We start from the raw sequence: 6,800 nt of genomic DNA, 5'->3' as shown, positions 1-6,800 counted from the left end.
TCTAACCATACCCCTTCATAAAACACTAACTCCTAACCGCTAACCCTAACACTAACCAAAAACCATAATCACTAATCCCTAACCCTAACGCTTAACCTTTACCCTAACCGTTAACCCTCACCCTAAATCTTAACACTGACCCTAACCTTAACCTTTAACTCTAAGCCTAACCCTTAACCCTACAGTAAGGAAGACCCTTAATGCTAATGGGATCCCTTATCCCTAACCCTAACACTACAGCTAAAAATAACCCTAACCTTGGATCCTTAAACCTAACCCCTAACACTTACTTTAACCCCAAACCCTAACCCTAATCCTAAGCATTAAACCTAACACTATCTCTTAACCCTAACGCTAGCCCTTACCCCAACGCCTAGATCTTACCCTAAATCTAACCTACCGCCTAATCCTAACGTTAAGCCCTAATGCTAACACTAACCCTGAACCCTAAACCTACCCGTAACCCTTAACACTAACCCTATCCGTGAACCTTAATCCTGACCCTAACCATTACCCGCACCCAAGCATTTAACCCTCACCCTAACCCTAATCCTTAATGCTAACCCTAACACTAAACCCTAACCCTAAGCCCAACACTTAACCCTAATCCTATCCCTTAACCCTAACCGTAACCCTAATGCTAACCCCTAAACGTAACCCTCACCGTGACCAGTAAACCTAACCCTAACCTCTAACACAAACCATAGCACATAACTCTAACCCTAAAACTAACCCTAATCCTAACCCTAACCCTAAACCCTAACTCTTAACCTTAACCCTAAGCGTTAACTCTCACGCTAACCTTTAATCCTAACACTAATCCTAATCTTCAACCCTAAACCTAACACTTAACCCTAACCCTGTACCAAACCCTAACCCCGCATCTTAACCCTAACAGTAAACCTCAACCATAAACCAAAGTGTAACCCTTAAACCTAAGAGTAACCTTTAACCCTAACCCTAATCCCTAACCCTAAGTCCTCAGCCTAACACTAAACTTCATCCTTAACCCTAACCATAATCCTAACCCTAAATCTAATTCTCAGACTTCTTGCTTTCTTAGAGTTTAGAAAGCCTGCAATCCTCCCATGCCATGCGTGAAAGGAGGCTCTACCACTGTGTCCTGCATGAAACCCACGGGCCCATACCCAGAGTATGATAGAGTGGGTTCCCGGGTACAATCCCAGCCCCCTAAACTCCCCCCGCCCGCCTAATGCAGACAGGGCCCATGCGCTAAGCATAAACAATACCTTTAACAGATAACCCTAACCCTGAACATAACACCCAACCCTGTTCTTATTTCTCCCCTTAACACGTAAACCTCACCGTGCGCCTAACTTTAACCTCTTATCCTAACGTTAATGCATAACCCATTTCCTGAGAACAACCCCTATCCCATAATTCTAACCATATCTCCTAGTCATCACTGTGACACCGAATCCCTAACCCTAATTCTAAACCGGTAACCCTAACCGTAACCCTACCTACAACCCTAACACTGACAGTAACCCTTACTTCCCACCCCAACGCTATGCCTAACAAAAACCCTAACCCTTGACCCTAACCCTTCACCCTAACCCCTAAGCCTTACCCTAACCCTTAACCCTAATCCTAATCCTAACCATTAAACCTAACCCTAGCTCTTAAAGCTAACCCTAAACCTTACCCTCACGACTAGACCTAACCCTGACACTAACCTAACACCTAACCCTAACCAGAACCCCTAAAGCTAACCCTGAACCCTATCCCTAACCCTAGCAGTAAACTTTAACCCTAAACCTAAGCCCAACCCGTAACCCTAATCCTATCCTTTTACCCTAAAACTAACCCCTAAACCTAACCCCTATACCTCACCCTAACTCTAACCCCAATCCTAATTCTAACCATACCCCTTCATAAAACACTAACTCCTAACCGCTAACCCTAACACTAACCAAAAACCCTAATCACTAATCCCTAACCCTAATGCTTAACCTTTACCCTAACCGTTAACCCTCACCCTAAATCTTAACACTGACCCTAACCTTAACCTTTAACTCTAAGCCTAACCCTTAACCCTACAGTAAGGAAGACCCTTAATGCTAATGGGATCCCTTATCCCTAACCCTAACACTACAGCTAAAAATAATCCTAACCTTGGATGCTTAAACCTGACCCCTAACACTTACTTTAACCCCAAACCCTAACCCTAATCCTAAGCATTAAACCTAACCCTATCTCTTAACCCTAACGCTAGCCCTTACCATAACGCCTAGATCTAACCCTAAATCTAACCTACCGCCTAATCCTAACCTTAAGCACTAATGCTAACACGAACCCTGAACCCTAAACCTACCCGTAACCCTTAACACTAACCCTATCCGTGAACCTTAACCCTGACCCTAACCATTACCCGCACCCAAGCATTTAACCCTGATTCTAACCCTAATCCTTAATGCTAAACCTAACACTAAACCCTAACCCTAAGCCCAACACTTAACCCTAATCCTATCCCTTAACCCTAACCTTAATGCTATCCCGTAAACCTAACCCTAACCGTGACCAGTAAACCTAACCCTAACCTCTAACACAAACCATAGCACATAACTCTAACCCTAAAACTAACCCTAACCCTAACCCTAAACCCTAAATCTTAACCTTAACACTAAGCGTTAACTCTCACGTTAAACTTTAATCCTAACCCTAATCCTAATCTTCAACCCTAAACCTAACACTTAACCCTAACCCTGTACCAAACGCTAACCCCTCATCTTAATCCTAACCGTAAACCTCAACCCTAAACCAAAGTGTAACCGTTAAACTTAAGAGTAACCTTTAACCCTAACCCTAATCCCTCACCCTAAGCCCTCACCCTAACACTAAACTTCATCCTTAACCATAACCATAATCCTAACCCTAAATCTAATTCTCAGACTTCTTGCTTTCTTAGAGTTTAGAAAGCCTGCAATCCTCCCATGCCATGCGTGAAAGGAGGCTCTACCGCTTTGTCCTGCATGAAACACACGGGCCCATACCCAGAGTATGACAGAGTGGGTTCCCGGGTACAATCCCAGCCCCCTAAACTCCCCCCGCCCGCCTAATGCAGACAGGGCCCGTGCGCTAAGCATAAACAATACCTTTAACAGATAACCCTAACCCTGAACATAACACCCAACCTTGTTCCTATTTCTCCCCTTAACACGTAAACCTCACCGTGCGCCTAACTTTAACCTCTTATCCTAACGTTAATGCATAACCCATTCCCTCAGAACAACCCCTATCCCATAATTCTAACCCTATCTCCTAGTCATCACTGTGACACCTAATCCCTAACCCTAATTCTAAACCGCTAACCCTAACCGTAACCCTACCTACAACCCTAACACTGACAGTAACCCTTAATTCCCACCCCAACGCTATGCCTAACAAAAACCCTAACCCTTGACCCTAACCCTTCACCCTAACCCCTAAGCCTTACCCTAACCCTTAACCCTAATCCTAATCCTAACCATTAAACCTAACCCTAGCTCTTAAAGATAACCCTAAACCTTACCCTCACGACTAGACCTAACCCTGACTCTAACCGAACACGTAATCCTAACCAGAACCCCTAAAGCTAACCCTGAACCCTGTCCCTAACCCTAGCAGTAAACTTTAACCCTAAACCTAAGCCCAACCCGTAACCCTAATCCTATCCTTTTACCCTAAAACTAACCCCTAAACCTAACCCCTATACCTCACCCTAACTCTAACCCCAATCCTAATTCTAACCATACCCCTTCATAAAACACTAACTCCTAACCGCTAACCCTAACACTAACCAAAAACCCTAATCACTAATCCCTAACCCTAACGCTTAACCTTTACCCTAACCGTTAACCCTCACCCTAAATCTTAACACTGACCCTAACCTTAACCTTTAACTCTAAGCCTAACCCTTAACCCTACAGTAAGGAAGACCCTTAATGCTAATGGGATCCCTTATCCCTAACCCTAACACTACAGCTAAAAATAACCCTAACCTTGGATCCTTAAACCTAACCCCTAACACTTACTTTAACCCCAAACCCTAACCCTAATCCTAAGCATTAAACCTAACACTATCTCTTAACCCTAACGCTAGCCCTTACCCTAACGCCTAGATCTAACCCTAAATCTAACCTACCGCCTAATCCTAACCTTAAGCTCTAATGCTAACTCTAACCCTCAACCCTAAACCTACCCGTAACCCTTAACACTAACCCTATCCGTGAACCTTAATCCTGACCCTAACCATTACCCGCACCCAAGCATTTAACCCTGATCCTAACCCTAATCCTTAATGATAACCCTAACACTAAACCCTAACCCTAAGCCCAACACTTAACCCTAATCCTATCCCTTAACCCTAACCCTAACCCTAATGCTACCCCCTAAACGTAACCCTAACTGTGACCAGTAAACCTACCCCTAACCTCTAACACAAACCATAGCACATAACTCTAACCCTAAAACTAACCCTAACCCTAAACCTAACCCTAAACCCTAACTCTTAACCTTAACCCTAAGCGTTAACTCTCACGCTAACCTTTAATCCTAACAATAATCTTAATCGTCAACCCTAAACCTAACACTTAACCCTAACCCTGTACCAAACCCTAACCCCTCATCTTAACCCTAACCGTAAACCTCAACCCTAAACTAAAGTGTAACCGTTAAAACTAAGAGTAACCTTTAACCCTAACCCTAATGCCTAACGCTAAGCCCTCACCCTAGCACTAAACTTCATCCTTAACCCTAACCATAATCCTACCCCTAAATCTAATTTTCAGACTTCTTGCCTTCTTAGAGTTTAGAAAGCCTGCAATCCTCCCATGCCATGCGTGAAAGGAGGCTCTACCTCTGTGTCCTGCATGAAACCCAGGGGCCCATACCCAGAGTATGATAGAGTGGGTTCCCGTGTACAATCCCAGCCCCCTAAACTCCCCCCGCCCGCCTAATGCAGACAGGGCCCGTGTGCTAAGCATAAACAATACCTTTAACAGATAACCCTAACCCTGAACATAACTCCCAACCCTGTTCCTATTTTTCCCCTTAACACGTAAACCTCACCGTGTGCCTACCTTTAACCTCTTATCCTAACGTTAATGCATAACCCATTTCCTGAGAACAACCCCTATCCCATAATTCTAACCCTATCTCCTAGTCATCACTGTGACACCTAATCCCTAACCCTAATTCTAAACCGCTAACCCTAACCGTAACCCTACCTACAACCCTAACACTGACAGTAACCCTTACTTCTAACCCCAACGCTATGCCTAACAAAAACCCTAACCCTTGACCCTAACCCTTCACCCTAACCTCTAAGCCTTACCCTAACCCTTAACCCTAATCCTAATCCTAACCATTAAACCTAACCCTAGCTCTTAAAGCTAACCCTAAACCTTACCCTCACGACTAGACCTAACCCTGACACTAACCTAACACCTAACCCTAACCAGAACCCCTAAAGCTAACCCTGAACCCTATCCCTAACCCTAGCAGTAAACTTTAACCCTAAACCTAAGCCCAACCCGTAACCCTAATCCTATCCTTTTACCCTAAAACTAACCCCTAAACCTAACCCCTATACCTCACCCTAACTCTAACCCCAATCCTAATTCTAACCATACCCCTTCATAAAACACTAACTCCTAACCGCTAACCCTAACACTAACCAAAAGCCCTAATCACTAATCCCTAACCCTAACGCTTAACCTTTACCCTAACCGTTAACCCTAACCCTAAATCTTAACACTGACCCTAACATTAACCTTTAACTCTAAGCCTAACCCTTAACCCTACAGTAAGGAAGACCCTTAATGCTAATGGGATCCCTTATCCCTAACCCTAACACTACAGCTAAAAATAACCCTAACCTTGGATCCTTAAACCTAACCCCTAACACTTACTTTAACCCCAAACCCTAACCCTAATCCTAAGCATTAAACCTAACCCTATCTCTTAACCCTAACGCTAGCCCTTACCCTAACGCCTAGATCTAACCCTAAATCTAACCTACCGCCTAATCCTAAACTTAAGCCCTAATGCTAACTCTAACCCTGAACCCTAAACCTACCCGTAACCCTTCACACTAACCCTATCCGTGAACCTTAACCCTGACCCTAACCATTACCCGCACCCAAGCATTTAACCCTGACCCTAACCCTAATCCTTAATGCTAACCCTAACACTAAACCCTAACCCTAAGCCCAACACTTATCCCTAATCCTATCCCTTAACCCTAACCCTAACCCTAATGCTAACCCCTAAACGTAACCCTAACCGTCACCAGTAAACCTAACCCTAGCATCTAACACAAACCATAGCACATAACTCTAACCCTAAAACTAACCCTAACCCTAACCCTAAAGCCTAACCCTTAACCTTAACCCTAAGCGTTAACTCTCACGCTAACCTTTAATCCTAACCCTAATCCTAATCTTCAACCCTAAACCTAACACTTAACCCTAACCCTGTACCAAACCCTAACCCCTCATCTTAACCCTAACCGTAAACCTCAACCTTAAACCAAAGTGTAACCGTTAAACCTAAGAGTAACCTTTAACCCTAACCCTAATCCCTAACCCTAAGCCCTCACCCTAACACTAAACTTCATCCTTAACCCTAACCAGAATCCTACCCCTAAATCTAATTCTCAGACTTCTTGCTTTCTTAGAGTTTAGAAAGCCTGCAATCCTCCCATGTCATGCGTGAAAGGAGGCTCTACCACTGTGTCCTGTATGAAACCCACGGGCCCATACCCAGAGTATGATAGAGTGGGTTCCCGGGTACAATCC

The sequence above is a fragment of the Eulemur rufifrons genome, chromosome 19 (genome assembly GCF_041146395.1).
Source record: "Eulemur rufifrons isolate Redbay chromosome 19, OSU_ERuf_1, whole genome shotgun sequence".
NCBI classification, from domain to species: domain Eukaryota; kingdom Metazoa; phylum Chordata; class Mammalia; order Primates; family Lemuridae; genus Eulemur; species Eulemur rufifrons.
Note: the sequence above shows the minus strand (reverse complement) of the source record.